This window comes from Salmo salar, chromosome 05 (assembly GCF_965601325.2).
Source record: "Salmo salar chromosome 05, fSalSal1, whole genome shotgun sequence".
Taxonomy (NCBI): Eukaryota; Metazoa; Chordata; class Actinopteri; order Salmoniformes; family Salmonidae; genus Salmo; species Salmo salar.
In genome coordinates, this window is record NC_138295.1 from 62,424,994 (window position 1) to 62,435,057 (window position 10,064).

Sequence of the window (10,064 nt, forward strand, 5' to 3'; positions counted from 1 at the left end):
ATTTGGGCTGCAATTTCTGAGGCTGGTAACTCCAATAAAATTATCCTCTGCAGCAGAGGTAACTCTGGGTCTTCCTTTCCTGTGGTGGTCCTCATGAGAGCCAGTTTCATCATAGCGCTTCATGGTTTTTGCGACTGCACTTGAAGAAACTTTCAAAGTTCTTGAAATTTTCCAGATTGACTTAATGTCTGAAAGTAATGACGGACTGTCGTTGCGCTTTGCTTATTTGAGCTGTTCTTGCCATAAAATGGACTTGGTATTTGACCAAATAGGGCTATCTTCTGTATACCACCCTTACCTTGTCACAACACAACTGATTGGCTCAAACACATTAAGAAGGTAAGAAATTCCACAAATAAACTTTGAACAAGGCACACCTGTTAATTGAAATGCATTCCAGGTGACTACCTCATGAAGCTGGTTGAGAGAATGCCAAGAGTGTGCAAAGCTGTCATCAAGGTAAAGGGAGGCTACTTTGAAGAATCTCAAATATAAAATATATTTTGATTTGTTTAACTCTTTTTTGGTTACCACATGATTCCATATGTGTTATTTCATAGTTTTGATGTCTTCACTATTGTTGTACAATGTATGAAATAGTAAAAAATTAAGAAAAACTCTGGAATGAATAGGTGTGTTCAAACTTTTGACTGGTACTGTATACTGAATAATTTCATGTTGAACGATAATAATGAACCTTATGGGTATAGGGATATTAGACATATACGCCATTATCAACATAATACCTATTATTATTATTATTATTATATAATATGATACTTGTTTTAATCCATATATTTATTCGATTTTAAATCAGGACTATCAACAGAGTTGGTACAGATCCTCTTATGATACCTACATAAACAGGCCAGCAGATGGCAATAAGAACCAGACGAGTGACTCCCTCCAACAGGTTACAGCCCCTGGAAATTCCAAGGGGAGAAAGAAGAAGAGAGGAAAGAAAAAGAGGAGTGCTGAGAAGATGGAGGACAAGGAGGGAGAGATGGACAAATCTGCCCCATTGCAGTCTGTCCTGGTTCAACCACAATCAGAGGAATCTAACCCAGCGCAATCCCCATCAGTGCAAGCTGACCCACCCTTAGGGCAATCTAATCGAGAGAAACCTACACCAGAGCAAACTATCCCGGAGCAACCCAAACCAGAGACACCCAAACCAGCACAACGTAACCCTGCCCAACCACCTAAAGGGCATCAAAACCCAGCCACACTCCCTTCAGCGCTACCCAATCAAGCCCAACCAGAGAAACCCAATCCAGTGCACCCTAACCTAGCACAACCACCTATAGACCATCTCTCCCTAACCCAGTCAAAGGACCAGCCACCTCAAGCCCAATCACACCCAGATCAGGGTCCTCCAACCCGGTTATCCACAGATCAGTCATCTCCACAACAGTCTTCACCAGATCAGCCAGATCCGTCATCTCCACACCAGTCATCACCAGATCAGTCATCTCCACAACAGTCATCACCAGAACAGTCAGATCAGTCATCTCCACAACAGTTATTACCTAAACAGCCAGATCAGTCATCACAGTCATCTCCAGACGAGGACAAACCTAAGAAAAAGGGAGATCCAAACAAACGTTCCCTTCTGACCTGGAACATAGATGGCCTGGAGCTGAACGATATCAAGGAACGTCTCTCAAGGCTACTGGACTACCTGATCAAGTGAGTCACATCAACACACAACACATTTCGTCATATAGATTTTAGGATGAGAAGTTTGTGTGTCATTCCCGTAACCCCCCCCCCCCCCCCACACTGCGTGGAGAGAAGCTGTGACCAATAGGAGGGAGACAGTCGTCACAGTTAATGAGATTTTGGCCCAATGCTTTTGAGGTCTGTCCTAGATTCATCTTCGGCACAATTTTGTCATTCACTTTTGTAACGGATATAAATTATTTTTACCCTCCCTTTTAAAACTGCACATATGAACCTTTATTATCCATCAAAAACAATGTTATTTTTCTTCATTAAATGCCTGGTCAAGTCACAGAACAAAATGATATGTTTACGATTCATTAAACAACATCTTAAGCAGTGAAATAGTGTTGTGTTGATTTCTCATGTTCTTTCTCCCTTGAAGGTTGTCAGTGGAATTTTCTATCCCAATGATAATAATTAACAATCAATAAGCCTTGATTAGAGAGACCTTGAGGGTCACTCCCTTTCTTCACCAAGTTACTCCAAGTTCCTCAGCTGTCGGGTCAATCACAGTCTACTTGTTGTTATCTTAGGCCCACTAAAACACACCCACACACATTTCATTTTGTCCCGGGCCTCTACTAGACCTTATGGGCCTTTCGATTAGTAGTTTAATTATTCATTATACCGGCTACATAACTACTAATTACTAATTGGTTACGTGACAGGGTTGGATTCTTTATTAATTTACCTTTATTATATAATTCCCTTATCAAAGGTACCATCCTGACATTGTGCTACTGCAAGAGGTTATTTCACCAATTTACCAGGTTTTACAGCTTGTTCTGAAGCCATATCATGTGTTGCCGGATAAGCAATAACATAAAAATCTGTTTTTCTTTAATAATATTTTTTTTAATAATCAATCTCTCAGTATTACATCAATGCTATTGTGGATTATATGACTGTAATTATGTACTGTGTTTATGGTTATCCTTCCTGTGTTATGTTGATACGGTCCATCCCAGGTAGTGACAGAAGCTATTTCACTGCCATACTGCTGAGGAAGTCCAGAGTTCAACTTCTGGAGAGTAGCATAGTGAATTACCCTACCACAGAGATAAGGAGAAACCTGCTTATGGCCCATGTAAGAACTCTCTCTGTACCTTGCTTTATTTTTTCCTGTCGTCTCTCATTCCATCAAATTTCATTAAGTAATAGAAAATGTGCACAGATATTCAAGTTACACATGCAGATCTCAAGTTACGATTCTGCCCTTACTCAGTGTCTCTCTGCTCTCTCTGTTGTGGACCAGGTTTCTTTCCTTGGTCATCCACTGTGTGTGATGACATCCCACATGGAGAGCATGAAGCCCAAATCCCTGGAACGCCAGAACCAGCTGAGGACGGTGTGGAAGACAATGAGGGAGCAGCCCCAGGACAACAGTGTCATCTTTGGGGGAGACACCAACCTCAGGGACTGGGAGGTGAGACAGGGAGAGAGGGAGTGATGTGTTTGACATGTACATCATGTGTGTATGTCTGCAACGTGTCTGTGGGTGTTTCCAGGTGAAGAACCAGGGCGGTCTACCCGAGAGCATCTGTGACGTATGGGAGTCCCTGGGCCAGCCGGTACACCTGGGACTGTGTCACCAATGACAACAATGACCTCCCTTTCCCCGCACGCCTGCGCTTCGACCGCATCTTCCTGAGGCAGGCCGGCAAGGGGTCAAAGGTCAGCCCAGATGGCATCACCCTGGTGGGCCTGGAGAGGTTGAATGACTGTCAACGCTTTACCAGCGACCACTGGGGTCTCCTCTGCACCTTCGTCATAAAACCTCTCAGTCAAGCAACACCTGAATGATACAAAGGGAACAGTTAGCTGTCCATATCATGTCAACCTGGAACAGCATGGAAGTCTTTGCCCATCTTCTTTATGTACATTGGGAGATTTCGAGATTTCGTCCTAGGAAAGACAGGATTATGGGCACAGCAATAGTGATTAATGGCTTCAATTTCTATGTTTGGCAACTGCTGCTGTTCCAAGGCACAGTTTTAATTTATCCAGCCACATATTTGTCTGTGCCAACAGGTTATGTACCCTATTCAAGGCCACATTCATACTGTCTCTGGACTTGGAAGCAGAAACTTTATTGGCTACCCTCCAGGTTACAGTATCTGATTATTTTCTATCAGTGTTTTAAACATCACAGCAGCATCAAGCCCATTTCACAATAAACTCATTTTCTTCCAGACAATTATTTGTATTTGTAATTATTACACTTTGATATGGCTTTCTATGTCATTTCATTTGCAAGGCTGTATTGTTTTAGAGAACAGTTTATTAACTTGTTGTTACTGTAACAGATCTCTACCATTTTGCACTCACAAAGTGAACGGGTTGTGTATTAACAGCCTTACCCAACCATTCAGTAAAAATAGCACAGAAGAACCCCATACCAAACATCCAAATGAATGAAGTTAGTTGTGATTTCTCTCCACTAGAGGTAGCTCTGGCCATATCCCAGATCCACTCACTGCGCCAGACACTGAGTGGAGGAAATGACCTCCAAAAATAAACTCCTTTATCGCATTAGGGATAAAGCCAGCCCTATGAACAACACCTGTCTAGCCCTGATAGCACCACCCCAACAGAGCCACCCTCACTGTGAGAGAGAAAGCGTGGTGCATTCATTCATGAAACCGGTGCTTTGTCAATGGTATCCATCCTGGCATTAAGCTGCCAAATCATACAGGAGAAAATACAGACAAAACAGACTTCAAGTTGTTTTTGTGACTACATGACCACATGTATGCTGTTTCCTGAGCCGCTGGTCTGGTTGAGACTGACGGTATCTAATAGATGTTCTGTCTTGACTGTTTCTTTAATGCTTTTCTCCTCTCTTGGCGTTCTCTATTACTGATAACCTCAAGAATGAATGCTCCCTCATTGAAATGCCTTGAACATTTTGCTATCAATAATGTGCATCAATGGGTATGCAAACGTAGCAGCTGACTCATGTATTTTTAGGGAGGGGTTGGTCGCAAGGCTAATGATTTGTTTTGACAACCATAGATAATTTCTTTATATCGCTGATCATATTTTTCTTGTGTTAGCGTGTGCGTTAGGGTGATTTTCTTCACAAAATGTGTGAGTCTGTGCTTTTGAGTAAGTGTGTGTAGGCATCTTTGTGTGCTATTATGTGTATGATTGTGTGCGTATGCGCGCATGTGTGTGTGCGCGCACTCACGATTGTGTGTGTATGAATGCGTGCCTTTATATACAGTCATTGGTGTGTGTGTGTGTGTGTGTGTGTGTGTGTGTGTGTGTGTGTGGTGTGTGTGTGTGTGTGTGTGTGTGTGTGTGTGTGTGTGTGTGTGTGTGTGTGTGTGTGTGTGTTTGTGTGTGCGGGCTTGTGCACGTTTCGGTTTGCTGTGGCTTTCTGTTCCTGCACAGGTTGTATCCTGAGTTATCTCCCCTAGGACCAGTGCACCCTCTTGTCTGTTTTAGATGGATGGCAGTATCTTCTGTAGGGGGAGAAATGGGTGAACAGGACCCCAGTGTTTTCCTTTGGAAAATTGATTGGGAGCTCATTTTCTCAGCTGTTTAATCCGAGCCGAATGCAAATATGTCGGCACAGTCTGCCGGAAATTATGAGAGATGGCAACCTGTCAACGTGAGGAATTATTTATTACTGGCGTGGCTTCAGCGAGCGGGTTAGCTTACATGTATATAAATGCACTAGCGCCTTCTCCATTAATATCCTAAGTAAAGAGCCTGTCAGTCAATCAGCCCAGTGCATTCTGGGACAGTAGCCAAGAATAGGTTTATTTGTTTTGCTTTGGGGGGGTACAGAGGATGACCTGGAAAAGGTGCAAATCCTCTGTGTGTTGTTAGCCACGTGATGTGATGATACTGTCTCTTGGAATGAAGACTAAAGCTGGTTGAAATGATCAGGTCTATTTGTTTTATTTTCAAGGTTGTAACCTGACCAAAGAGACATACAGGCCTGTAGTAGAACATCCAATTATCAATTTTGACAGTGTCATTATTCATGCAATTATCATGCTTATCCATAAAAATATCTATGTCCACTTTCTATCTACTTCCAATTAAACATAGTGTGGAATATGATTCACATATTAATTGTCATGCAATCTTCCTGCTGAATATTAAAATAGGGGGTCAAACAACAAAGCAAAAACATGGTCAATTTGCTTTTCTACTGTATCAGAGACTAGGGCCTTAGAATGGTTAACATTGGTAATATGTTATCATGTATTGATATTCACTGTGACTTTAACATCATTCTCAAGGTCAGTCTCATGAGGCACTGTACTGTTCCTTCCAGTATTCAGCAGTGTGCGGAGGCTTTCTCCTATACACTACAACTCCCTCCCTCCTTCATGTAGTGCTGTGGACAAATGTAGTTCTAATTCCTGTCCACTGCAGCAGTCTAAAGACAGGCCTCTAATGAAGAAACAAATGCCTGTAATATGTCTCTGTCACCACCTCTTTGTCCTTTCATTGTCGTCCACATCCTCTTCCTCCTCCTCTCCTCTCTCCCTTTTTCTCTTTTCTCCTCCCTCGCTCCAACTGATTTTCATAATCAATCGCTCCCAATCTCCGCTGTGCAGTAACTGAAAACCATAACCTCCCCTCTGTCCCCTTTCACCGAACCTGTCAAAGTTTTTCTTATTTTTAAAGTGCCTGTCTCAGCAGCTTGGTGCCCCATTGGTTAACCTCTCTGACCCAGCCTACTGATTTGGCCGGGGGTAGCTGATTCACAGGAAGGGTACACAGGAAGGGGTTACATAAGCACTTCCTCTCCTACCACTGGCAGCCTCTCATTCAGTGTGTGCATGTAGAGCACATTTCTGTACCCTTAAAGCTAACAAGGGTCAATAAATATGTCTGATGTGTTTTTGGACTCGAGAAACCGATACAGTGGTGATGAATTCTGAGTTTTATTTGTTAACATAGACATGAGAAGAGGTGACATACCTTTCTCTGTTCTTACTGTACAATTGAGTCAAACCATCCAGTCTAGGCTGTAACCAGAAGGTAATGGCCCAAGGGCACACTGTAAGAAAGTGTGACCTTCTCTGACCCGCTTTGATGCACGATCAATCATACTAATATGACTGTAATATTGTTCTCGGGGGGGGAATGCTGTGTAAAAGTATCTGATCGATAGTAATCACATTTAAGTTTCAAAAGAGGTGATAGAAGACCCTAAGAGGTTATTAAGGGACTTTTCAACCCCCCTATTGGAGCTCAGTCCGTGTCAGAGACCATATGTGTGAAATGAACTGGGGTCATATGAGCTTGCACCACTGGCTAGCTGCAGGAGGAACAGTGGCCTTGCTTTTCCCTCTACCATAGTGGAGTGGCAGTGGCAAAACACTGGCGAAATGGGGGAGGAAATGTTTTGGAACTGTAGTTGTGTGTGTGGTCAGTGCTAGAAGGATAAACAAAGGGCAAATTGTTGCCAGCAGCAGAAATGCTGAAACAACTTCACACACACATCTCATTTCAGAGGCCCCCCCAGGCTTTTTGTTGGGGTAGCTGGCCCCTTTGATGTTATCCTCAGTCTACCATACATATCTATCCTATCGCCGGAGATTGCTTGCCTACACTTCCTTGCCATGCCTACCTTGGCATGTTAAGACGTACCCAGTAGATCATTTCACATGTCCTTACCATCAGCTGTTGAAGACAGGTCTAATCTTCCAGCCGACATATTTTGGCCTGATAAGCAGGACCTGTCAATAAGGATAATCGTTTAGAGGTGCCAAGATAACAACTTTGAAGAGAGGGCGGACTGAAAGATCAGAAAGTAGATAGCATTGCAACACACCCACAGACACCCTAAAGCTTAGGTAAGGATTTTATATGAAATGTGGGATTTGATTTAAGCCTTCCGCCAAAGATACCCATAGTTGGTATTTCATCTCTCTCTCTGTGCCAAAGGTGTAGCAGAGGTCAACTAGTCGTAGACGGATAAGCAACTTTGGATTTTCTCAGTACAGGGCAGTGTCATTACTTTAGTTCTAGTTCTCAGCTAACTAAAACTTATCTGGTGGCTATAAGGCAGCACATTTTGATTTGGTTTTATTTATTTGACAATTTGAAAACACAACTGAGCTGTGTAAGTGGATACACAATGTTTAAGATCACCACAAACAAGTTTGCAACTTATTTCCATTGTGATCCTTACATTAGCAAGTTGATATCGGACCCATGCTGCCAGCCAATGGCACCAGCAGCCAAATATACCGTGGACATATGGCTGCCCATATTTCCTTATTTTTAGGTAAATCACCATAAATGAGAACGATTTGTAATATGATGCCACTGAACCATCTGCCTATTACCAAGCCTGATGTCATTACCAAGGCTGTCAACATTAAATAAAACATTCAACTATCTTGAATAAATAGTGGTATTTGTTTGACTTGGTGGGCTCATTTTGAAATGAATGGATTGAACTCCATAAGAAAGTTAGACTTCAATTTTGAACAAATTGCTCACTACACATTGGTTTGAACAGTGAAGACAGAGGTCAGGTGAGAAGTGATTTAGTCAATTTCGAGATAAGAATGATTAAATGGCCATGATTGCAAAGACAGTCACCTTTTTCTTGTACAGGGTATTCCAGTATGTGGCCTGAGCTGGTAAACAGTCTGACCCTCTGGGGACATTTAAGGATACCTCTCTGGACATCATGTTGCATTTTGATTTGATTTGAGCTAATCCAGATGGCCCAGGTACAAGATCATTAGATTAGGGTGGACAGTATAATGGGTAGGATTATGCAATCCATCTTAGAATGAGATCGCCCTAGCTTAGCGACACGTTATGTAAATGTATTTGGGATTTCAATGATAATGAGTTCCTGATGGTTTGTCAGGCGATGTTCACCTTCCATAAACGCTGAGAACAGGGACAATAGACACATCCCCTAGCTGAAGTACACTGTATTCAACTTCCTGCTGTATTTGATTGGATTTATTTGATTCTTTATCCAGGAAGTCCCTTTAAAACAAAGAGTATATAAGAATATATTCTTTAGTGAGACCTTGCTTACTTTACAACCAATACAGAGTTATATATATGAGCTGTCATAGTACCTTATAAGTCCCACCAAAATGTGTATGAAATGTTTTCCTAATCCGAACATTTAGCTAACAGTGTGTCGTGTCTTTACTATCCTTATGACAAGGGTAAACTGTGTTCTTTCAATGGACTCTCATTATCATGAATTGAATTGTGTTATTATCCCATGTTGCATAATATAGTACTGTAAGTATAGTCACGAAGACATGGCAATTTACTTGTTTTTTCATCAGTACAGACACGGACAGAGAGTACACACACATACACACACGCACACACGCACTTTCACACACGCACACGCTTAGGGAGCAGTGCATTGAGATTGGCGGCAAGGTTGATTTCAGCACCATGGACTGCCTGAGTGGAAACGGGAAGAGAGAGTCTAGAAGAGGGGAGATAAGAGGAGAGAACAAGATGAGAGAGCAACAAGGAGAGCAGAGGAAAGAAAGAGAAGGAAGATATAGGTGATAAAGGAGTGAAGAGCTGAGGGCAGAGAAGAGGTAGAGGAGAGCAGGATAACATGAGAGAAACCGAGGATTTATATTTATATGGCCCTGTCCTTGGAGGGACCTCTGTGTTAATTCCTGAACTAATGACAACAGAGGCAACAGCTGTCATATTGCTCTGCCCTGAACATTTGATTAATGAGATTTTACTATTCGCCAAATGCACGGTATAACTAGCCGATTAAACTCAACTCCACGGTTTATGGTGGAGTTGAGTGGCGACTAGTGTGGGCGGACTGGAGCTCCTACGTCACATAACATTTTATCAAAAATGAACGATGTTGTTTGTAATTGCGGGCTATTCTTTGTGTGCTGACATCAATCGTTGTTAATTTCATGTGAATCTGAATCTGGTAACAGGCTTGTGATTGAATAGGTTTCTGATTGAGTTTGTCAGTTGGGTAATTTATCACGCCGGACAGGGCCAAGCACAAATCTAAAACCTGAGGGATCAGTTGAGACTCCTGTGTCTCTTTCCTGCCTGATCATCGGTAATTACAGCTTTGCTGCATCTTTCATCCTGTCTTTCCTCATGACAACACAGGCAAATACATGTCAATCAGATGTTGGAGATGGGAGTTGTTGTTGGCTGTTTGATGGTAATTATTGAGGAAATGTATTGGAGCTTTTACTATTTGTGTCACACTGCAATGCCGTTTGGAAACCCTGGTTAGGGGCCCTATTTGTGTTGTTCTGCTATAGATTCCGACGGTGAGCAGAACCATATGAGACTCGGGTGAGACCCGTTTCCCTCCCTCTAATCCCTGCTGTGTT

The 10,064-nt window shown here is 42.3% G+C and overlaps 1 pseudogene across 1 annotated transcript; it reads left to right on the forward strand.

Annotated features, from left to right (window-relative positions):
• The first annotated feature begins 2,671 nt into the window (after positions 1-2,671).
• On the forward strand, positions 2,672-3,898 carry LOC106605390 (tyrosyl-DNA phosphodiesterase 2-like; annotated as a pseudogene). The gene is made up of 3 exons (XR_014392258.1): positions 2,672-2,812; positions 2,981-3,151; positions 3,234-3,898. The product of XR_014392258.1 is annotated as a tyrosyl-DNA phosphodiesterase 2-like (transcript).
• The last annotated feature ends 6,166 nt before the right edge of the window (positions 3,899-10,064 follow it).